Source organism: Cyrtonyx montezumae, unplaced genomic scaffold (genome assembly GCF_038088225.1).
Source record: "Cyrtonyx montezumae isolate F1298 unplaced genomic scaffold, pur_monq_1.0 scaffold_2, whole genome shotgun sequence".
Classification (NCBI taxonomy): Eukaryota; Metazoa; Chordata; class Aves; order Galliformes; family Odontophoridae; genus Cyrtonyx; species Cyrtonyx montezumae.
In genome coordinates, this window is record NW_027071936.1 from 16794187 (window position 1) to 16818725 (window position 24539).

The 24539-nt window shown below is 36.6% G+C and overlaps 1 protein-coding gene across 1 annotated transcript in view; it reads left to right on the forward strand.

The window, feature by feature from the left end:
• Positions 1-24539, forward strand: part of COL25A1 (collagen type XXV alpha 1 chain) — a 284645-nt gene that overhangs the window by 100828 nt on the left and 159278 nt on the right. The window lies entirely within an intron of this gene.

Genomic DNA, 24539 nt, shown 5'->3' on the forward strand with positions numbered 1-24539 from the left:
TAATGATACCCACCTAATATGTTAGAGAAACTGATAATAATGTTGTTATTGATAACTGACTCAAATAGTTGAGTATTTCTTCAAAAATAAGAAACTATTCTTACTAGTTTGATACTAGAACTAGCTGTGGTCAGTGATATTTGAAATGTGTAAGGGTAGAAGCTGCTAGCTGAATGAGGAGATCAGCAACAGAATGTAATCAAATAGAGCTACAATTGAACTTTTTTGCAACTAGTATTTTATTTTAGAGAACTGTGTCTCGCCTAGCTGTTACCATGTGGACTGGAGAGATTTGTGTACATATAGTCTTTGATGGAATTGAGAAAGCTAGCACTCATTGCTTAGGAGAGATTTTATAGTCACCATGGGTAACTTATTAAAAATGTTCTCAGTTCTAAGCGTATATTTTCTATTCTATGTTATTTTTTATCAGTGTTTTTTTTTATGGTCAGGCCTAAAGTGAACTTAAGTGTATTATATTATGTTTAATTTTGTGGATTTTAAAATCTAAGATTGGATTTCACTGCCCTATTAATTTTAGTTAAAAATATTAGGCATGCAGCTGTGTAGCAACGTGAAAAAAACTGAAATAAAAGCTTGAGGTGAAGAACATTTTAGAGAATGCGTAATTCTTCACTCTTTTTCCTTTTGATCATGTGCTGACTGAGTTAACTCAATATGTGGATTAAAGTTCTCTTGGAAATTTGGAACATTGGAAAGTTTGAATATTACTGATGCAAGGTATTAGTGATACACCTTCCTCTCCTTAAAAACAGAACAAAACAGAAACCTGCGTAAACAAAATATACAAATCCCCCCATAAGCATGTTCTAACAATAAAAAAAAAAAAAAAATTGAACTTGAGTAGCCTTCTCCAGCACAGTCTCTCCTAGTGAACAGATGGTCCCTATCCTGTGCTGGTCCACAAAGAGAGAGCAGGCACTTCTGTCCATGCTTTGTGGAAGTGTCCTAGTTTTTCTTGGTTCTCTGTTTTTGTCCACTGCTTGACAAACTCCCTAGATCCAATCCAGGGTTTAATGAGGTGTAATCAGAAGGATCTACTTTTTTTTTTTCCTTTTTCCTATCTCCTTAAGTGTTTACTTAAGGAGCAATCTCCTGTAAATCCTTAGATTAACAATTGTCATTAGGCAATTATTGAACTTGATGGGGATACCTTCTCCAACCGATTTACTTTCTTCATCATGCCAGTGGAAAATTTAAGTTAAATTCTTGATTAAAAATAAAGAAATAAAAAAAGTACTTAATGGCTTTAGCATCTGAAGCTCTGTGCTTTGCTGCAATCATTGATCTGCGTGAGGTTTGATAATTTGCGAATGTGACTTCTAGCTTTTTAGACAGTAGGTTGATTATTTCCAGAACCCAAATGGAAGATTCTCATTTAGCACACTAAATGTGTGTGGAATCTTTTTCACTATGTCCTCTTTGATCCTCTTTGAAGTGGATAAAGAGTAGAAAAACAAATTGTTAATTGCAATAATCACTAAAACACCTTTTCTCTTCGAAGAGAATTATGTTTGGGTAAAGCACAAGGAAGGAAAGGGCAATGGAAGATTAAGACTGAGATGTGCAACAAAGTTCTGCTAATGTATGCCTTTCAGTGTTGAGGTTTTTTTGTTTGTTTTGTGGGGGTAGAGTCAATGAATTTAAAGGCATTTTTCTGCAATTTAGCCTGTGACAAAGCTGATGGAAAATAATTGGGAACTGGGAATTTTTGACGTGTCTTGATTTTGAAGGTATAGTTAATGGTCATGCCCACTGCTGGGACCTTTAAATATTCCTTTAAATCCCATATTTAAGACTGGTGTTGAATGACAGTCTTCAGTGATTAAGTATGAATGTATGTAAGGGCTAAAATAAATGAAATCCTTGGTTTGAGGGATCTGTTCTTAGCAGAGAAATACTTTATACATCTCCTTGAATTACATTCATAGCATATTCATTGCATCTACTTGACCTGTGTCAATTTAGTCTCTTCTAAATCTTGCCTTAAAATGAATCATTTGAGTTATAATTTGATGATCTAATTAGTCTTTAACTGAAAACATGAACTTTTTGGTACTGAGATTTTAACATACAAGAAGAGTTAAATTTAACACCCCTTTGGAAAACAGCACAAAACCGCATTTTAAAATGTCTCATCCCCTCCCAGTTGTGAGTGGAATGGAGTATGAATAAAAGCTATACTGAATTTTCCATGAGAATGAAATGAATCAAAAGTTATCTAAATTCCTAATGGGTATTAAAGTATAAGGTAGGATTTCTGCAATAGTACTGTGGGAGAATAGACAGTTAAGTACTGTAAAGCCGAAAAAATTCAGCCTATTTTGGCTAGCAGTTTCAGTGTCTGAGTTGTAGTTTCTTGGTTAATGAAATAGCAAAAGAAACTGGAAGTTAAATGTCTGTTTTTCATTTAAGATATTGCATTGCAGAGCAGTAATAGTGTATTTCTTGTGGTACTTCTGATTATTTTTTATTTACATTCTTTAAAAAAGTGACAAGGGATGTGCAGATGGCTCTTCCATTTTTTTTTTTTGCTCTGTCACTGGATTGAATTTTCACTGATGAATGGAAACATTCTTAATGTTTCTTTTTTCAGATAATTTAGTAAACATTTAGTGTTCTCATCTCATTAGAAATGGAAAGACAATTATGAAATGCAATGTGACAGCTTAATGAGACAGCTTCTATTTAACTTCACCTGCTAATCGTTTTTTTTCCATAAAGGCATTCATAAGTAACAGTCTTCATTTATTTTTGACAGTAACTTTTATTCATGTGTTCATTTATTTGGCAGCAGTTGTCTCAAAATGTGAGAGGAAATAAATATTATGTTATGTACTATAGGAAAACTGTTTGGTAAAAGGCTTTGTGGTTTTTTGTTTGTTTGTTTGTTTGCTTGTTTCCTTTTTCAACTCTTGACTAACAGAGATAAAATACCAGAAAGTAAAGACTGGTTTTGTGCTTCACCTGATGAGTGTAGTGCAAATGTATTCATGATTATTTTTACATTTGAGGAGAACTTTTGTGCATGTTGACCCTGGAATCTTTTTTTTTTTTGCCTTTTTTTTCTGAGAACATACTCAAAAACCTGCAGAACAGAATTTGTCATTTCCAAATTACATACTTAGTTTCTTCTCTCTGCAAAGGAATTATTCTCAAGTACATTTGATCACATATCAATTCTGGGACATCCTAAATATTGAGGAAGCATGAGGTTTGTGTTTGGTTCCCAAATAGGTATTTAATCCTTGCTTGGAATGTAACGCACGGTATAGATGGCAAACAAAGCATATGTTACTGTACCTCTCTTGCACAATATGACTTCTACAATGTCTGGAGGTGATTAAGAATATGGAAAACAAGCTTTTATGAATATGAACACATCTGTCTTTTTAACCAAATTCTCCTGTGGGATCTGAAATTCCAGTGCTCTGGGATCCTTAGAATCCCTTTCAGTAACTGAAGGATTTTTTCGGAACAAAATGTAATGAGATGTATTTAAAGAAAATATAATGTATTGTGGCAAAACAGAAGGAAAATTCTTTCTCAGACATCATCTAAAGGACACTTTCATGCCTTCACCCTCAATAAAATAGTTGATACAGTTTTCCTTTAATCAGATCCACCTGATAGATATTCATGTACCTATATGCATACCTATATGTTATATCAGTTTTCTTTTTCTAAGGCCTAAAATAAAATAATTCTTTAGTCTGATTTCTCTTCCTTTTTCCAAAGACATTTAATTTGTGATATTTAAGTGGAAAGTTGTCTTTTACAATAGAGTTGTCTATACTATTAGTTCAACAGTGATTAAAACTGTGTCTTCCCTCTATTTCTGTGTTAAAATGTGTGGACAGTACAGAACTCAAGTTCTGGTTTAGCTTAGGATTTCCATTTCTCTGCAGTTATAAGGGCTTCTGTATGGATCGCTGTGCTGTGAAGATAGCAAATATCTATAACTTATATTCTGAGTGTCTCGAGTCTTGCTATGTATTCTGTTGGTGTAATAGTTGATCATAGTAGATAGATACCCATTTCTTTTTATGAGTTTAAGTATGTTAATGGCTCTGCCATGGAATGATGGTGTTCTGTAACAAAACTGGCATTAAAATTCTAACAGAAGAATCTGATTCCCACTGGTTCTTTTCTATTAGTATAATGGGTGTTATCTAGATATTTTCTGAGTGACAATCAGAATTTAGCTTATACCAGAAAATATGTAATGAAAGAATGGCCCTTTGAGATGCTGGAGATTTTCTCTATGGTTCCAACTCCAACATTTATTTGACAGGAAAATACACTGCCCTTCATAGGATACCTTATGTATACCATGGGCAAGATATTGGCATTCATCGTCCATGGTTATTCTGAATGCCAGTGGTCTGGGATAAGTTCAGGGCCATAAGTTGTTTTTCTTATGGCAGAGTTTAAAGCTACTAGACAGAATGAATTTCCCCATACTGATGTATAAATAAATAGCGTGAAACTACATCAAGCAAACTTAATTGTGAGGGCCAGCATGTGCACTGTGTACACTCTTCTTCAGTGTAGGAAAGAATTGAGCTTCCAAAATGTATTGCTGTTGATTAGGCTTAGTTAATAGTACTTCTCAAGCATTCAATTGTTGAAGGAAATAATATGTATTTTAATGTTATGGAAGAGCTATGTTTTGTGTCACTTTCTGAAAAATGTTCTTGCCGCTTCATTATAGTTGAAACATCATGGTCGTTGCTTTTGTTTTTTTTAATAAGGTGAAATACAGAATTGCTAGTTAAGAATTTCTCACTAGAGAGGGAAAAGAAAACTCCGTCAGTAGCTCAGTCAGCTTAGTGTGCTTGCAGGAAAGGCACAGACAACCAGATGTCAGCTTGATGGGAAACTTGTCCATTTCTGTGTATATTATGGAGTGTTTCATGAAATGTTAATAAACATAAGGAATAAATTATGGGGAAGCTATTTTAAAGCTAAAAGCATAAATGATTTCAAGAGACACCTAGAATTCTTTATGGAGAGAGGTGGTCTGGAGAGGTGTTGTGAGAAAACAGGATGACTGGATTAACTCCATTCCAAAGTAAGGAGATACCATAGTCCAGGTGGCCTTTTTTTCCTTTTTTTTTTTAGTTTCTTGATTATTTTTTTTTCTTGAACAGTTTTGTTCTGAAACATCAACTATCAGCCTGGAGCTTGAGGTTGAAACATAGATGTTTCAGTGGTGTTGGTAATAATTGTATTACTATGTACAATAGAGTGGAGAATGTTTTACTACTGGTTGGCATTTTTAAGTTCTGTTTGGATGTCACAAACTTTTATATTAGGATAGTTTCCAGTAGAGATGGGAGCTAATTAGTAAGTTAACTAAGGATACGGCCATTGTCCTTAAGTGATTGAAATGAATTGTTCTTTACAACTGAAGATTACCTTTCCTCATCAGACTTTGAGTGGTATAGGTAAGATTCTGCTGTGTGGATGACTAACAAGAATGTAAATACAGCCATTATTACTCAAGGAGGCAGTAGGAGAATACTTTAAAAAGCTCTACTTCAGACTCAATGTTATTTTGGTTCATTTCTTAGCTTACCCATTTATATATTGCCTTATTTGTTTTTGACATAGAAGAGTTCTTAAAGACCATCCACTTCCCCTCTCCCTCTGCTATGGGCAGGGGCTCCTACTAGATCAGGCTGCCCAGGGCCCCATGCAACTTGGTTTTGAATAATTCTGGGGATGGGACATTGAATAGCTTCTCTGGGCAACTTGTTTCAGTGTCTTAATACCCTTAAAGTGAAGAACTTCTATTTCTTCTTTATATGTAATCTAAACATATCCTTTTACAGCTTAAAGACATTACTACTTGTCCTGTTGCTACACTCACTAAGAGTCCTCTCCAGGCTTTTTGTAGCACCATTTAGGTCCTGGAAGGTGACTGTAAGGTCTTCCTGGACCCTTCTTCAAACTGAAAAAATGTGAACTCCTTTGTTTATGTAATTCTTTGTATAAATGTGAAATGCTTATCCCTACTATGTTGAATATAATTAAAATTTATTATTGTATAGAAGTAATTTACTCCTGGCTGAGATTTTTGAGAATTTTTTACTAATTGTACATTCTTATAAATGTGACGTGGTACAAGTAGTACAAAAATAAATATTTTCTTTTCCTACTTAGGTGCTAACTTTCCACGATGCTGTATGTTTACTGCTTTAACTCACAGTAAAATTATAGAAACACCACTTCGGAATCAGGCTCTCACAGTCCTGCAATGCAGAAGCAGAAACATGATTTAGTAGTAGCTTAGAGGAAAAGTTTCATTGTTTCTAGTGTTATAACTGTATACTGGACTAAATGTAAATATTTTGTAGTATGGCTCTCACATTAAGTCTATAGGAAAGAGATGTTCTTTTGAACTAGCAGAAACATAATTAAATATGAAGAGTTAATTGTTGTTCAGATATTCCCATTCTTCAGGTTTGTTTTCTACCAGAGGTGCTGTCTGTATTCTAGTTTTGCACTTGAAGCCTTTCCTCAAAAAGTCATTTGTAGCAGTGTGAACATGCAATTGTCTGACTGTGCATTCACACTGAGAAACGTGAACTAAAAGGCTTAGTACAAATAAAGGCATATTAATTAAGCAGGAACTGTAAAATTGGGAAATTAAAATTTGTTGTAAAATATCAGCATATACCAAATAATATCACTGTGTATTTGCTTTGAAACAAAGTGAAGGCAACTTCACAGTCCCATGGACTACTGTATCTGGCCTCTTCTGTCTGTTTCCTTCCTCCATCTCATGCCCTCAAAGGGCTTCCTGCATTTGCTTTCTTGCATGTAATCTGGCCCTTGAGCTTTATTGTTATAAATTATTCTTCACTTAAGTAAAAATCTGGAATTCCACTTCCATCTGTTTTAGATCAAGAATGAGAGATAGAAATAACTTCCTACAATTCAAGGCTGATTGTGTGAGATCTGAAAATAGAGCTTGGTGGCAGTGGAAAAAAAACATCTCACTGCTTTGTCAGCTGAAGCATCTAATTACAATTGGAAAAGAAAGTAAACTGGGGTTCAGAATGTGTTCAGTATTTTCTTTGTTTGTATGAAGGCAGGTACAGAAGATATAGTCAGGAGAGCCAGAGGTAGGTTTTGGTATTTGCAGACAAAAATAAAGAGGTTTGAGGCCAAAACAATGTTCTTAATGAAGACCATCGTTGTGTGGCTCCTTGGAAAAAGAGTTCAGAAGAGCTTCATTCTTCTTTTGACTGCTGTGTATCTGAATGTGGCAGCATTTTAGGCCATTCTTACATTTTCATCGTTGATCATGTACTCTTGAACTCCTGATGAAATACTTTTACAGCAGGTGCTTATAGGCGGTCTGTATTCTTCTAACCAATTTATCCAGTTTGAGGGGAGGCATCATCTTTGAGGGTGCCAAGAGGTCTACATCTAGCCAATCTGATGATGAATAAAGGAGAGTCAGGTTTCCTCCTTTTCCTAAGAGGAGGTGGAAGCTGAAAAAGACTGCATCAGAGCTGGTTCATTTACTTCTTAACCAGTGTTTGGTGCGAGTCTGAGGAGCCTGGAGTGAAGTGTTTCTGCGAGTGGGTGGATGTTGAGCAGGAGTAGCTTAATGTTGCCAGGCCTGCTCCGTGTTCTCCAGACCCAAAAGGCAAGTGTGGCCAGGGTCTATGGCTCTGATGCAGTGTGTTTTGAAGCATGCCCGTGCAAGGCAACTTCAGAGGCAAGCGCAGCCATGAGAGCCGGCTCTGCCACGCAGGAAAGTTGGGCATATCAATCAACTGAGATGTCTCTAAACTGGAAGATGTTGTGAATTTTAACTGCAATGCTATACAGATTAAAAAATGTCCATGGATGATGATTACTGTGGACTTTGTACTGTGAACATCACACATGAGATCAAAGTTGGCAAGTCCTAGAGATTTGTGTTCTGTATTAACACGTTATCTAGAAGTGATTACTAAGTCCTTAACAATTTTTGGAGATGAGGATAGTCAAGAGACTGCCTTATATTAATGCCTTATCTTTTAAATTATACTGCTTTAAAAATGATGATTCTGCCAGTATCTGATATGCTCACAGGCAGTTTAAACCAAATTTTTATTTTTCATTTGTATGGCTCAAGATCCATGGAATGGATCAAATGCTGCCACAGCCATTCTGAATTGTTATTGATTCCTGTCTATATTCTTTCCATCCTAACTTACAGATGTGCTTCTTACAGTTCTAATATCTGAATCTAGGCATCTTAAAGCATTTTGAGAAGGGCAAAAATGTCAAGTGCAGGCATTCAGAAGGAAGAGGATTTTGAGGAGCAGAGCTTCAGGAGAGAATAACAGCTAATTGCAGGCAAGCATGACTGCAAGAGAAGGTGTAGGTCTCTGTTAGCATTTCCATTTCTGTCAAAGGTAAAGGCAAGTCAGCCTTCCTCCAGAGGAATCTCTTTCCTAATCCTTTCTCTCACCTTTGTAATTCTTTAAGTACAAAGCATTAGCCATACACAGGCTTGGCCTGAGAGGAATGCAGGGACAGATATTGTGTCTACTTACGGGTGTTGCTGCAGAATTACAAAAGCTCTGTGAACTCCTATTCTGGTAAGCACCCAAGCAAGGAACAGTCCCAACCTATCCCCAGTCAGTTAATCTGTTTTATAATTTTTTCATTAAAAGAAACCAGGTGGCTTGACTCCCAGTGCTTTGGCTTTGAATATTAAACAATGCTCCTTTTGGGACATGTAAGTCTGAGTACCCTGTGACAGGCAAGCCAAGTGGATCAATGGAGCTCTGTGTTTTCTTCAAGTCTGTCATAAGTTGTGAAATAAAATACGGCTTATTTGAAATTGAGGACAGAAAAAAATGTCCTTCACTGAGATGAATGGAATTGGTTGGGCACTGATGTTGCTTCCAAAACAACTCCTGCTATGCTTAATACTTATGCCAGTTTTGTGTGCTACTTGTTGAATTTCTCTCACACTATGCATATGATGTAATATACATGCGTGCTATTGATGTGTGGGTGAAGTATCATCTTGACTGAAGATTAAATTGAGTATTCATTAGATGATTGTAACACACTAGTTTTGCATGAAAAAAATTGTTTCATTATTTATTTGGTATATGTACAACACTAAAATATTGCATCCCTCTGTCTAGACATGAAAATATTTGATTTGGATACCTCATGCTAATCCTGAGGTTTTAGAGTGAACATAACGCGTTGTATCCAGTAAGTTGGTTTATTTTTCTAAGCCAAGGAATAAGATGCATAAAATCAGAGGTGGTTATGAGGTTGGATGGTAGCTCTGTGGACCATCTTATCCAACTCCCTGCTCAAGCAGGGTCTCCTAGAGCAAGTTGCCCAGGACAATGTCCAGGAGCATTTTGATGATCTTCCAACAATTTTTTGAACTAAAACTGAAACTGCTTTTAACTGCCTACCTATGTTCTCCCAGAAAAGAAAACTGTTGTCAGTAAAGCAGCTGTTACATAATGCCCTCTAGACAAAATACTGGAGGCTGCACGTTGTTCAGTAGTCTGACTTGCTTATTTGTCAGATAGTGATTTCCATGAAAAACTGCATTGGCATAAGGACTTTGATGTGTCATGTCACTTTCTCTCCCTCTATCCCTGTACGTATTAAATTTCTTAGAAACAGGTGAAGTGATCTGAGTGAGATTAGTCTGTATTCCAAGTTTGTTAAACAATGAAGTGGATATGGCAGGAGTGCTTTCAAGAGATGGTGATGATGACTGGTGTAAATTTGGGATCAAAGCTAGTCTCATTCAAAAGAATGCTTAATTCTTATTCTGAAAGAAAGAGAAATGGAAAAGTATGCCTCTTCTGGCATTCCAAAGGTAATATAATTAGTTTCAAGCTTATTTTCTTGCACATTAGAAAGCATTTTGCTAGCTTAGAGCACAGCGGGTCGTTACCTGTGTTTTCTAAGTTACTCTCTTTGGATATGTAGTTGTTCCATCAAAGTATGTTATCAACAGTGAGGGCAAAACCAAAACATTTTAGCAAGTTGGATTTAATCTTTGGATGTGAGCATCCAAATTCCTCTCGTTTTCTGTCTTTTTCTCCTGTGTTAAACCATCACATTCTGCTTAAGCTAGCAAAATGCCCTTTTCTCTGTGAACAGACAGACAGACTCAGTTACTTGCATCTTGCAAAGTGAGCTTCCGCTTTTAAGCAGACACGCTGCCTCTACACTGTTAAACAAAAGCTGTGAGGTGTAAATCCAGGAAGTTTTTCAGGAAGCATGTGATTTTGATGAAGGACTATAAATCACTGTCTGAGGCAGCGAAGGCCCTTGTGTACGCTCTGCTGTAGACTGATGTAGTAGGACATAAGGCATAAAGGAGATCTTTGGAAAATCGATAGGCCATGTGTCCCTCTGCGGATGTTGTTTCCTCATTGTTTTGAATGAACTTCACTTACTGTTTTAAGAATGGCATTTCTTATTTACTTAGGACAATTTAATATTGATCTAGGAAGTTCACTTGTCAGCAGCAGCAACGTGTCCAGAAATAGCTTTGTTCTTTGAAGTATTTCTGCTGTTACAGTGAAATTCAGTGCAGTCGTCAGTAAGTGGAATAGAAAGGAAAGGCTATTTGTATAAGCCTTGGAGCACTTGGAAAGGAGGTGGCACTGTGCTTAAACATTACACAGTATGTAGGAAATATTACTCAAAGTGAGAAAAAATTTCTAATTGATGTCATTGGACTTTCTGAGCAAGTGCTTGTACTCAGAAAACAACCCTGAGAGCTGGATAGATACTTTTCAGATAAGCATTTTGAAATTCACTAGGTCTTGGTTGTAGTTGTGTGGTGGTCCCTGTTGGGCTGGCTATGGCCTGCTTCTGCAGCTCTTGCCCTCACTGAAGGTGCTGGATGCCCCCTCTCAAGCATCAGCTTTGTGAGTGGTGCCAAGCTCCAGATGTATACCTTGGGCTGCTCAACTCTTGGTCATTCTCAAAAATGTGTTTCATTTGGTATTTTTGTCCATGCTATGTTCTTAAGTTCAAAGGTTTTGGGCATTACTAACTTTTAGGAAACTAATTTGTATATATATATATATTTTTAGAGATTCTGTAGGAGTGGCATTATTTTTGTATACTTGATGCAACCTGGTTTCTTACCTGAAACAATACTGCTTTAGAATTTCTCTCCATTATGAATAAAGAAATTCTGTGGAGCTGGAATTAAAATACTGCTACATGTTTTATCACTGTACCTGCTTCTCTACACGTGGTTAGTATAAGTCCATCTGAGTAGTGTTTCTGCAAATTTTTGTTATTAATTCTTTTCTCTATAGAGTTTGAATTGCGAAAGGTCTCTTGAGAGAGATAAGTTTTTGTTTTCTTCTTATTGTTCACCTGTCCCAGTAGATAATCCAGTTTTCTTAATTAAACTATAACTCATAGCTTGCTTTCCTTTGTGGAATAATGACAAATTAGCTAACACGATATGCAAACTGATTAGGAATGAATGTTTGTCTGACTAATCTGTGAATTATCATAACTTTTCAAACAGATGGCATGAGATGTATTGCAAAGCACAAGGATTTAATGCTGTGTTATGTAAATGATTTAATTCAGCTGTGACAATGTGTTATAACCAAACAGTGAACCTTACATCAAGCACTCTGTACATGTGGATTAAAACAAATTATCCTGTTGGTAGTAAGGAATAAAAAAAGGTTTCCGTATATGTTGGTAGAAAATAGTAAGAACACACTGCTGAATTAGTTGAAAAGTCAGGTAACCTGTTGTTACTAGTGTACTGTGTGAAGGTGTGGAAATGTGGCATACTGAATGCAAATGCAGCCTTAGACAAGCTGGCGCAATCTTGTTAGAGACCTCTTATTTTATAATGATCTATAAATGAGGCCTGGCATTGCCCACCACCCATGTAATTCAACTGGATTATATTTGTTTAAACATCGATACAATAACAACACGTTCCTGGGAGAAGAAGGACAGCTATGTTAACTAGTTATGTGCCTGGGCCTGCAGTAACTGTAATGAGCTATTCAGAAAAAGCTGTGAAGATAACTTACAGGTTGCCTCTGTGTATGGTTAAGTTACAGCTCTTGCGCAGAGTGCGAACAGTTGCCAGACAGCTTGTTAGGCTGAACAGTTTGTTGAAATAACTGTTTCTTCTTGACAGGTAATGTACTGAAATCTGAGAACACGGTACAATGAATCCTGCTACAGAGTATAAATAAAAGGGAGAATTGGAGATGGACTATTTATAACCTCTAAATAATTACTTTCAAAACCAGGAAAGCTTTTAATTCACTTTAGTAAGTGAAGTTTAATGTTGCAAACATCTTTTCTTTATTGGATCGTGATATTGGATTCTACAGACTGTACATGCAACTAGATTTTTTTAGCTACAGTGCTTGGCTTAAGATGTGCTGTCATGCTGCTTTTTATTCCAGTGGTGCAACCTGATAATGTTTTCAGCTCAATACTTAACTTTAGCTATGCTAGGAGATAACTGGAGCCTGAAGCTGATAAAGGAGGCAGAGAAGTAAGAGCAATCCAAATGTTAACGCAAAATAAACAAAGGGCTCCATTTTCTAGAAAACTGAGTTGTGTAACAGCTAGAGGATCAGGAAGCAGTGGGGTATCTATATGCAGAGCCACTCTTTTTCTCTTAAAACCACCTGGAGAGGTGAGTATCTGTTTCCAGCCACGTTCGTGAGGGATTTTTTTCTACAAATGCCTAAATTGCCATTAGAGAGGAAACTAAGTTGCAAACATAAATAGTCTATAAAATAAAAGTGAAAGAATAAATTGTAGACGCAAAAAGAAGCTTGTCAAAAACCCGTATGTACATCACCCTATCCAAAGCTCTATGAATTTTTCTTTAAGGTTGCAAGTTGCCTGTCTTTCTTCCATTGTTCTTAGTTAATGGATACTTGTATCTCACATTTAAAAGTATTTAAAGAATAAACAGGTGATGAACACATGCAAGAAAAAATTAATTCATCTGTGATGTATTTCCATGGAAGATGAAAGAGTATAAAACATAGATTCAACCACACTTTTAGACCATGCAACTTATTCTGTCCTTGTTAGACATGGTCACGTTGAAACATAAACTGTATGTGCTCCTTAGCCTTCTTATTTAAATTCATTTTGCTAGAGGATATGGGAAGGGAGCCAAAAGATTATGTTAGAGAGATTCTAAGCATTGAGTACTGAAATGCAAATTATTTTATTTTAAATTAGTCAGTGTTTCTTTCCAAGAAATAGAGAATCTATCTCCAGAATCATAATCAACACCTTGGGGAATCTATTATGTTTGTATACAGTGCAAAAGTTATACTGAGTTTCATGGAAAAATGTCTGATGCCTTAGTAAGTCTCTAGATTGAAAATGTATTCATGAGTACAAGTGGATGCTGTTGAAGGATGGGTGGGAATGACACTTGTCTTCAGACCAAAATGTGACCTGAAATACAGACTGTATTTTGTTGTTTGGCATGCCTTGCTTTCTTCCCATAGCTTAATGTCTTTCTTCATAGAACCCTTAGAGTTTGGAAGGAACCTTTTAAAGGTCACCGTGTTCAACTCCCCTGCAATGAACAGGGGCATGTAGAGCCTTCTTTTTTCCAGGTTGAACAGCCCCAACTCTCTCAGCTTGTCATCATAGGAGAGGTGTTGTATCCCTTGGCCCATGTCTCTCGTTGTTGTATTTTTCCTCTTTATTTTAGCCTGTGCTGTCCTTAATGCATGTAAATAATTTTTTAGAGAGTAAGAATGGAGACAGTGGATGTGGATTGAGGCCAGAGTTATTTCCAGTTAAATGCAATATAAAGTAGTGTATGTGTAGAAAATGTATGTGATTGTGAAGCTTCTAATACTAATCATGATTCCCAGAATAGCTCTACTGTGTTATTACAAGGTATCTGTTTTGTGGACTAGGTATTAGATTATTTTCACATGGAAATGCATTTGAAGAATAACTTTATAGCCTTTCTTACACAAAATGTCCTGGGAGGGCTAAGAACGCTGTTCCCTCTCTTCATATTCATTTAAAGCTCTTTCAATTGGCAGTGATGTGCTTGCAGAATTTTACTGGAAGTTACTTCCTTTTCTTAAAAAGGAGTGATAAGTCTTCATAAGGCAGATGCCTATCAAAATACAGACTGAGCCATTATTTTCCAAAGTTTTGATGGCCATCTTTTTTGTTGGTGGTGGGCTTTTTTTTTTTTTCAAAAACACATTAGAAGTTCTGCCTACTTTCTGCTGGAGTTCAGGCACTCGGATGTACCTTGCTAAAGCTTTGCTTGGTCTCTTTTATCTGGTAGGATTTAGGTAGCCTATTTGAGTTATCTTCAAGTTGAGTTTAAAATGACAAAGAAGGGCTGATTGACTGTGATGTTCGAGACTGTCTGAGCATTGGAGTGGATGAATCTCGCTTGTCAGCAAAGAACTGGATGGAAGCTAGGTTTTACTTAAAAAAAACACTCAGGCTTATCTGGCCTTGGTTACAGTTTTGAAGAGAGGTTTTGGAAAGCTGTGTTGTAGACAGCTTTTGAATTAAACTAACATAATGCTGATTTCAATTGCTCAGTGTTTTCAGTGCAATTAATCTCTTATGTGCTTTTAGAACTTGATTCTTTTTTAACAGGGTAATCTCAACAATGATTGCAGCGCAGTTAGGAAAGAGTAAAATAGATTATTGTAAACACCTTTTGTCTCAATAAATATTTGTTATTGTGTCGATGCACTTTGTTAGGTTTTGGGTTTTTTAAATCAGATGGGGAAATCACTTAGATACGAATTAAATGGCTAGAATAAATAAAAGAATCTGCAAAGAATATGGAAATCTGTTTTTCAGCAGGGCATAGTTTTATCACCAGGGTATTGTTATTTGGTAGATTGCTGTTGACTGTGGAACAGTCTCTAAAAGCTTCCATCCTTCTGGGAATTTACTGGTACCTGTAGAAAAGCTTTGAAAGAGTAATCTTTCAAAGTGAAGGAGGCTACAAAAGTGGTTGAACAAGTGTTGGTTAATTGCCCCAAAGCAGGTAAGGAGACAAACCCTTCATGAGATCCCCTGCATGCTCCTTTTGTGCACTACCTTTTGTGCAGTGGCTCCAGTCAATGCTGCATGTATGTTAATGACTGATATGGGCTGCAGGTAGAGAAAGATTAACATATTTGTGGTTGTTAAATCTCAGAAAGGTCCATCTGGGGCTCATGGACATTGCTCCAGCTGTGACACAGCAATAATGAGGTGGGACTTGTGCAGGACATATCTCCCATGTGAATGAGAATTTTTTTTTTTACTGTAAGCCCACCACTTGCCTTTTTCTCATGCTTGATGTGAAGAGTTTTGTGCTAGTAATTCAATATATTGTGGGTTTGCTTTTGTTTATTGAACAGGCTGCTGCTATTTACATATGACCTAAAAACAAATTATATGAAATGTCAGTTCAAAAAACAACAACAAAAAAAAAACAACGAACCACAGTTATATAGCAGCAAAAGAATCAAATAACTGAATGACATCAAATTTGTTTTTTGTAGTAGTGAAATAAACTGTAAGCTATGATGATATGATGAAGGGCATGTGGTGACAGTTTACCTCCTAAAGAGGAAAGGCCCTGTCCTGGTTTTAAATCTGTAACTAGTTCTCCTAGATAACCAAGTTCACCTCTCTGTAGGCATTTGTGTTAATCAATAATGATATATAATTCACTTTATCCATGCAATCATTATTAAATCCTTTCATTACAGTGAGTCTTGTGAACTCCCTACCCTCAGGGAAAATCAGGATATGTAGATGCTGTTGGTATTAAGAGCTTTTGATTACAGCATCTGCTTTTTGTTTGGAGTGGGGAAAAAACTGATGTCCAGATGACAGACTCTGCACTGAAAATTTCCTGGTGAATGTTATTCATAGCGTGAAAATCTCCTAAAGCAACTTGGGTAGCTGTCTGGATTGTCTTATCGCTAAAAATAAATGCCTAAACTCAGTTCATGGAAGTGCATAGCAGGAGGAGTTTTGCACCATCGAATGAGAAAAATCTGATTTAATTAAATGGTGGGTCAAACTAATTTAATCTCTCACACTTCAGGTGTTTACCTAATACAGCATTCACATTTGACTCTGATTTTTACGGAGACTGACAAACAAAAGGTATTTTTGGAATATAGGACTAACTGTGGTATTCATATGTAGTCTTTATATGCTGTTGACGTGCAGGTGAAAGATCTGCTTCACTAAGTAGAAATCCAAGACATTAGGTACTTCAATCTATATTCAGGCTCCTTAAGTATGTACTGTGACTTTATAGGTTCATTAGCTTTTAGTGAGTTTGCTAGCAAATATTCAAGTTTGAGTCTCAATTCTGTACTAAGATACTCAGTGAAGAACATTGTCCTTGGGAAATCTTCTACTTCATTTGCATACGCAAGTCCAGCAGCAAAATCTTTGAAGAGAAGTGTTAAAATAAATCAGCCTGATTCAAATTGTGACTAAATTAACTGCATCAAGTTTTAAAGGAATTGATTAAACTACTGTTTTAAGCAAAGAATTGTCATTTGTTGCAAATGATGAATGATGCACTCTGCTGCACATTATACTCAGGCCGTAAAAAATCAACATGACTGACACTGAAATAATTTGTTGAACTCTGAAGCAACTGTAACTGCTATTGAAAGGTCTTTTCCATTGGCTGATTTTTTTCCATTACTTGTAATAGGAGTATCTTTGGAGATCATCCTGCATGCTTGTCAGTGCAGTTGTAGAATGTATATAAACCCTTCTGCTTTGACTTACGTATTTATCTTTATGAACAACTATTTAAGAAACAAATCAGCAGCATTTTCTTTCACGAACCTGGGAAGTCTTGTTCTTTGTCCTTCTGTCCTTCATGACCCAGTGCCCTGTACCTGGCTGAGAATAATTACTGTTCTCGATATAAAGTACTGTTATTTCTCTAAGCTCAGATGATGTTGGTAGAGAAAATAAACTTTCAAGTGTAATTTCAATCTAGTATATTCTTCTGGATATTCAAAGTGAAGTGTTGGTATTTGAAATGAAAGTGGCAAGGAAAGTATTTCTTCATAACACTTAGGAATAAATTACCATTGCAGTAACACTTGCAGCAAACTAGAGAAGGGAAGTGTTTGTTTACATTTTGGTACTTGAAAGGTCTATATTTGAGTGGTTGCCTCATATGCCAGAAATGTACCTTTTAATTGAGTTTAAGTAAACACGAGGATTTTTTTTCTCCACTAGTTTTCACAGATTTGAGATAAGCATAGGTAAGCTTTAGATGATGGACTTGTTCCTTGCTGGGCTAATCAATACTGAAAATCACTTGCCAAACTATAATTATGTGAAAGCAGAATATGTAAGGGAAATAAAGCAAATCTGTTGGTTAGGAAGCTCTTTGAAGATTAAAGCCTCAGATTAAACATTCATGAATAAATTATCAAAAGCTTTATCAAATGGCTAAACCTTGGAAAAAGCTTGACAGCACTCCTGTGCCTCTTTCCTTGTCTGCCTAGAATGCATACTTTATAGATAAACGCAAAGACTTGCTTGTTTAAAAGTAATCATTTAATTTAAATGCATTTTCCTCCAGAAGTGATTTCTGTCATTTAAAGGCGATTTTCATATTTAAAAGCCGGTGCCTGGCATGTTTTCAGCTGTGAGGTGCAGTATTCTATATTTTTTCTAATGCTTTTTATTAACGTTTCTGAAAAAATGAGGATGCTATTTGTAAATCTCCAAGGCGTTTTTCTGAAGTAGTTATGTTTTTTCTTATTACTATACAGTTAATGCATCCAGTTGCTCCTAATGCCTAGAAGCTGTGGTGAAAGGGGTAGGTGAGGTGGCCATTGGAAGAGACCACGACATCCTGAGCTGACATGCATTCTAAAATGTATTTCTTTGGCAGCACATAAAATACATTGTTAGCTGTTCCTGTTCTACACACAGATGAGAACTTTCAGCTCTACAGTTCCTACCAGATCTGTCCTTTGCCGTGGAAAACCATTGTGCCTCTGACCTGATGCTGATGTGTGTTGATGACAGCTCAGCTACTGCATGTAGCAGTTTTTCTCCTCAGGCTGCAGGTTCCACAAGGTATCAGACGTGTATCAGACATGTATATGCATGTATCACATTTCTTTTCTGGCCACTCTGTCTCTGCCCTGGGACTATTGTCTTAGCTATTTATTGCTTTCCACATCAGATAATTGGCATAGTCCTGGGCCAGTCTCCCTCACTTTTTCCTTCCCTGAGGGTAATTAGTGGTTACTCCTATTGTTTCTGTCACTCTCTGGCATCCTGTCCATATGTACAATAAGAAATGTTACTTTTGCTATCCAACACATGCTGGATTAATCTAGCCAGCCTGAACTGAGTGGATTTACTCAAGTCTCATTTTTCTAGAAAGTGCTTTGGGTAAGTTACACTTGGTGATATTTAATAGAAAAATGAGAGTGCTGGTGGACTATTGACTAGTAAAGCTAATGGCACAACTGCAGTGTTGATGCAGTCACCTATTTGATGATAGAAGAGCCCTCTAGTTAGGAACGTGGTAGTGAATGGAGTACTCTTGTGCTCCCCATCTGGAGTCTCTGATCTCTCCATAGAAACCTCTCTTCACTCACATGGGAGAATGCCATGGATTTCATGCAATTGAGCGATGAAATTTGAAATATTAAAGGCACACTGTAGAAGCCTTTTTTTTCTTTTGCTCGAACTGCATTATTCCATCTACAATAGTATTTGGAAAGGTTGAAAGGATGCCTCATCAGCTTTCCTTATACTTTGAGACTGATACTGGAAGCTAATGTTGTACTTCTAAATGATTAAGAAAAAATTGGAGGTTTATATGATTTTCAAGTGCATTATTTTTAAGATAGCTTCTCTAAATTGACCAAAGAACCTACTGAATTTCAGAGGAAAAGAAGTGTATTAATCAGTACCGTTTCTTTGGAATGCCTTCTAGAAAGCAAAAAATCATCTTTTAGAGTTGATTGCCACAGTACTGCCAGCTTACTAAACCAGTTCTTGCTCACAGTTTTCATCAGTGCAAAGTGTGTAATACTGATCTGAGTGCAAAGTTATGCATATTGTTTTCCTAACTTAACCATCATTTGTACGCATCTCTACTGATACTTGGGTTTTTTGAATACATGATGACTTACGAATTAGATGTAGAGTCATTTGAGCTGTTTGCTTTATGTCCTGCTGCAATAGCTAGCAGAAAGTTTGGAGACCATAACAAGAAAACATATATTCAAAACTGATGGAAACATTATTATAAGAATAGATGACTTTAGGAATCGGATTCAGAGGGAAGCTGATGGCCTAAGAGTCATAACTAGCAAGTTAATACACCACTATATAAATGATTAAGAGAAGAGAGAAGACACAGCTTTATTGATTTTTACGGTGTCTGAGGATCCAGCTCCTGGAATCCTTTCCTGAAGACATATAGGAATGTTTCCTTTCACTTTTTTTGAGTTACTGAGGAGGCAGAGTACAGAAGGCTTTTAGATTTCAACTGTTCATCCTGCTGGTGACAAATAAGCAGAGTCTTCTCTATTTAGCCTGGAGCCCTATCCTGTAACTGTGCATAAGACATAAGCTTGGATGCTGGATCCAGAGCAGGGTACTGGGTCAGAGTGTGGCAGTGGATAAGGCCAGCATTAGTGAGACAGCATGTCTGGATGCCTTGCAGCACTCTTGTCTGCCCTCATGTCTCACTTTAGAGACATCAGTTCAAATTCTTTTCAGTGCTGAAAAGTTCCAAAAGGGAGGAAACTTTTTGTGTAGTCTCAAGAGGCCATGTTGCTGACTCCATGTATGTGAGTCAGACAGTGAAAGGTTTCATAGAATTTAAGAATAATGCCCACAGCATGAATCACTAATGCCATTGCTGTATAGCTGGGATCCAACCATGGTTCTTGCATTTCTTGAATGTTGCTACTACATCAGCTTCTCAGGACATTTTGTCCAACACCAGGAGGCTGACAGACAGGTCCCTGTTTGGCCTGCAGCATTACTTACACTCCGCTGCTGTCAGTGATGAAACTATATAGCAAGGATTCAAAACAGACTATAGGTGACAGCAGGTGTTCAATTACTCACTGTCTGATAACCCTTTTCTTGCCTCAACCCCTGCTGCCCATTACAAAGCAACATACTGTGCTGCTGGACCTGTTATTGAACCCATCTGTGGTGCTCAGATAATGCCCTGTAGAAGCCTGAGAAATTTTGGTGGGATTTTTAACTAGTTCCTTAAAATGCCCATGAAGTTATTGTGAGTTTCTGTATATGTTCTGAAACGGAGTTTCCAAGCATGGAGCAGCAGATGGTGAAGAACTAGTAATAGTTAGCACTTTTTCAGTATGTTGGCCAATGATTGTACATCGTTCATGAGCATCAGGTTTATCAGCATCACCTAGAGATTGGGATTGTATCTATTTCACTTAGAGACACTAAAGCCTGGGAGGATTTTGCATTGTTCCCAGAATCACGTATCACAGACTGATGGTGCAATTAGAAATAACTTCCTTCCAGGATATCCTGGACTTAGTATTTGCTAACAGAACGTTGCCCAGTTAGTACCTGATGAAGATCTGTTTGAAGGCGATTGTACTTCTCAATTTTCAGAGCTCTGCAGGCCTTTGAAAGTGCAGAGGATGCAGCCTGCTGTCTCATTGTGAGCTCCCTTCAGGTGATTTTGGAGCCCAATGGCGCGTCCCTGTATGTAATCTGTAGTGGGAAGTTAACATTTTATGGGTTTTCCAAGTACAGACAGCTCCTCACTCATTTATGCTTGGAATTACTTTTTGAAGTTGTTTGTAGTTGATTGCTTTCTAAAAAGTAATTTTTATAAAGCAATTTATATTGCTTTTTTATACAGTTGCATCATTTTTTTTTGTATAGTTATTTGTGTTTCTATTTCTTTTTGGGCCAATTTTGCATGCACGATAACTAATGTCTCAAGTACATTTGGTATGGCTTCAATTTATACGTCCTACAGTGAATTATGTGTTCTGCACAGAAGCATTTCCATGAGTGTAGGAGTCAGAGAGAAGATTTTTTTTTTTTTTTTTTTTGCTCTTTGTTCAGCACTGATTACTAGAGGATTCAGTATTTATTGGTTTAGCTGCTTTGTCATCCAGGCAAGATGCTGTGCTTTTCAACCATATAGTTAATATTTAGTATTTTTTCCTCCCTGTGTAGAATATTTCAAACTTATATACAGATTGAAATTCATATAAAGCCAGTTGTATTTCATTAGGATTACTGGAGTAACCCTTGGGAAAATATCTGTGTTTTGTGATGGCTGAATATAAACAAGGTGCTCTGAAGATCCAAAAAAGCTTCTTTTCAGTTGTGAATACAGCTGGAAACTAGTGCTGAGATTGAATTTTGTCTGTTGTTTCAAAGTTTAAACATTGTTTGCCATTGTCCATAAAATGTACGGGTCCTTCATCTCGTAAGTGGGGTGAGATCCTATTGAAGAGCCTGTTAAACTTCACATGCCAGCCTGCTGATGTGCTACCACTGTTGCCCTGTAGAGAAACCTGGCTTGTCCATACCTTGATTTTCTCACGTGCACAGCTCTGTAACAGTCTGAAAGCTTGCTGAGAACCTGTTCAGGATAAAGTGCTGGCAGGGTACACAGTATAAACTGCTATATAACGTTACCTATGGCAAAGACTGTAGAAACACATTGCAGAACTTCATGGTTGGCATAGGCCGGTGCCATTCCGGCTTGCTTCCAAGGGAAAAATACCACAGACTCCAGCAAGATAATGTGCTCAGATATGAACTTGATTGCTTTAAACAATGAGAGGCTGACATAGCAAATGTATTACTGTATCAGCTTGGGCATCATGCCCCACTGCAGATGTCTTTAGAGTTTATTGCTTTAGACAGAAATAAAATCTCAGTCTGCAGGTCTGTGCGTGGCTATTATCAAATTGGCATGAATGCTTGATGAAGTAGAGCTTACTATTAAGGAAACGTTCAAACCTCCTGTAGTGATAATGTTAAAGACACTGATGTGAAAACATACCCTTGCTATCTGGGTTGGTACAAGCTATTGCTCTGGAATGCATGATGCTTATACCTGGTACTTTAAAGATCTTGTGATGTTCAATACATGATTACTGTTATTAGCAGTAGTGAATTTTGAGAAGTCTTGACCTTGAAGTAATTGAAAAATATCTACAAAGAGGTTAACATTTTGAAGAAAAAAAACAATGATCCCATATAGATTGCTTTTCTGTTTTGTTACATTTGAGTTGTTTTTTTTATTGTTTCAATCTACTTGATTAGTTTTTGAGTTTTCCTTAATCCTATTATTGTAAGGTTGGACTTAAAGCACTAGAAGATGATGTGTTGGCTGCTCTGATTGAAATGTATGATTTGTATTCTATTTACTGAGATATAGGGTCAGAATGAAAAAAATATTTGCAAGACTGAGGTATGAATGCTGTAGATGTAGATGTGGTAACTTTGCACTGCTGGAAACAGCAATAAACATAGTTACTTAGACATTATTCTCATTTGTAATAATCCAGTTAAATGCATTTTTCAGAATCAGGTTATTATGTTTTGTGAACACAGAACATATCTCCCTTAATATAATAGTTGGGATTTTAGAAGCAGTAGAGTCAATCTGCAATAGAAAATATAAAGTGAGTTAAATCTTTTCCTGTGCTACTTGAACAAGATTTTATGGTAGAAGGCTACTGATAGGAAATAAGTTATAGTCATGTACAAAGTATATTAACTGCAAGTGTTTAATGTTTCAAATTTTATTTTTGTATTGTATGTGTTATTTCAGGAGAAAAAATATAGGAGAAAAAAATGTTTCCTTTTACTCCTTTGTATTTTTGTGGTTCATCGTTGATGTGATCCTGAGAGTCTCAGTTCTTAAGAAAAAACAGAAGAATTAGTGACTGCTGATGAGACAGAAATAGATCTGTATGGAGATATTGGAGAAACTGAAAATTTCAGGATTTTCATACAGGATTCAAAACTATATGCCTTTTTTTGATTCATCTCCTGTTTAGATTTTGAAAATTAGTTCGTGTGATCTCTGAGGAGGCAGTGTAGACTTATCTAACAGTTTTGGTGTAGTCATAAGGACTTTCTCATTGTGTTGATACAAAGGTGACAAAATAACAGTTGCATACTTGTAATATTTTCATTACTTTATTTATGGGACTAATACAAGTTATTGATTTCCAGCACTACATGTTCTTTCCCTTCATCAGAAATACCCGTTGTTCTGGCAGGTAATAACTGAAGGAAGGTTGTAACATCTGATATAGCAATTCTGAGGGCAGAAATGACAATTGTTTGTGATGCTCTGCATAATGCGATCACGAGTTGAAATGACTGCAATGACCTGAATGTGATGTAAAAACAAACAAGCAAGTTGTGTGACAATGTCCTGAGTTTAATTATAGGTTAATCAAGAAAAAAAAAAGTGAAACCTATGTACTTCTCTAAAGAGCGAGTGTGCAGTATTTCAGGGCAAGAAAAAAGTGTTCAGATAGTTTGTAAGGTCAGATGACATTTTGTCCTTTCAGAAGGTTCATTCTGAAGACTGTGTTTCTGGATACATGCAAATACCCTCAGGCCTCATGGGAAACAAAGAAATGTCTGTAAGATACTGCTGTACCAGGTAGCAAGAATGGTGTTCTGAAAATTGAGACTAATTCTGAGTACCAGGGGTTTGTGCTGGAGGAAAGAGGCTGTGAAGACTGCATGGACTGAGGAAAGAGGGAGGAATGTAAACTTGCGCCTTCGCCATATTTAATGAGTAATTTGGATTCCACTATAGGTTGTTTTTTTTTTAACCTATGTGTCTGTACGGTACAGAAGTTCTACTGGGAGAATAGGAAGTGAAAAGATTCTCTTACAGTTATGACTGAAGTTTTTACCTCTCTCCAATGTAGAAGAACTTGGTGATTGAGGTCTTACATTATGTGCTGGGCAAATAACTTGGGTGCCATTGATAACTGAGTGCTTCTCTGCTTCCCTTGTGATAGATTCACTATTTGGAAGAACTATACAGTATCAGTGAATGAAATCTTAGAATTGTTTATAAAACCTAGAGGACTTTAGGAGGTATTTAATCATTAATCACCTGCTGGCACTGCTGTGAAAGTATCTATCAACCAGCAAGTGTAAGGGCAAAAAAATTTCCAAAAACTCTATGGTAGAAATAAGGCCCTGCTACTTTACTAGTGTTAGCAAACTGTTGTATATATTCAATTTACTTCTGCAATTAGAAGTAATAATCTGTTTTCATGAGGTTTCACCACTGTGAATTATTATTCCTCAATTATTTACGTATATTATGATGCAGCATGCAAATGGATGTAAAATCCCTGGATGAATATTTTCTGATTAAACCTATGACCAAGACTTAAATGACTCTCTTGCTGTAACATCTATAGCCAAACTCCTCAGAAGAATTCAGAAACTTTTGTTATTCA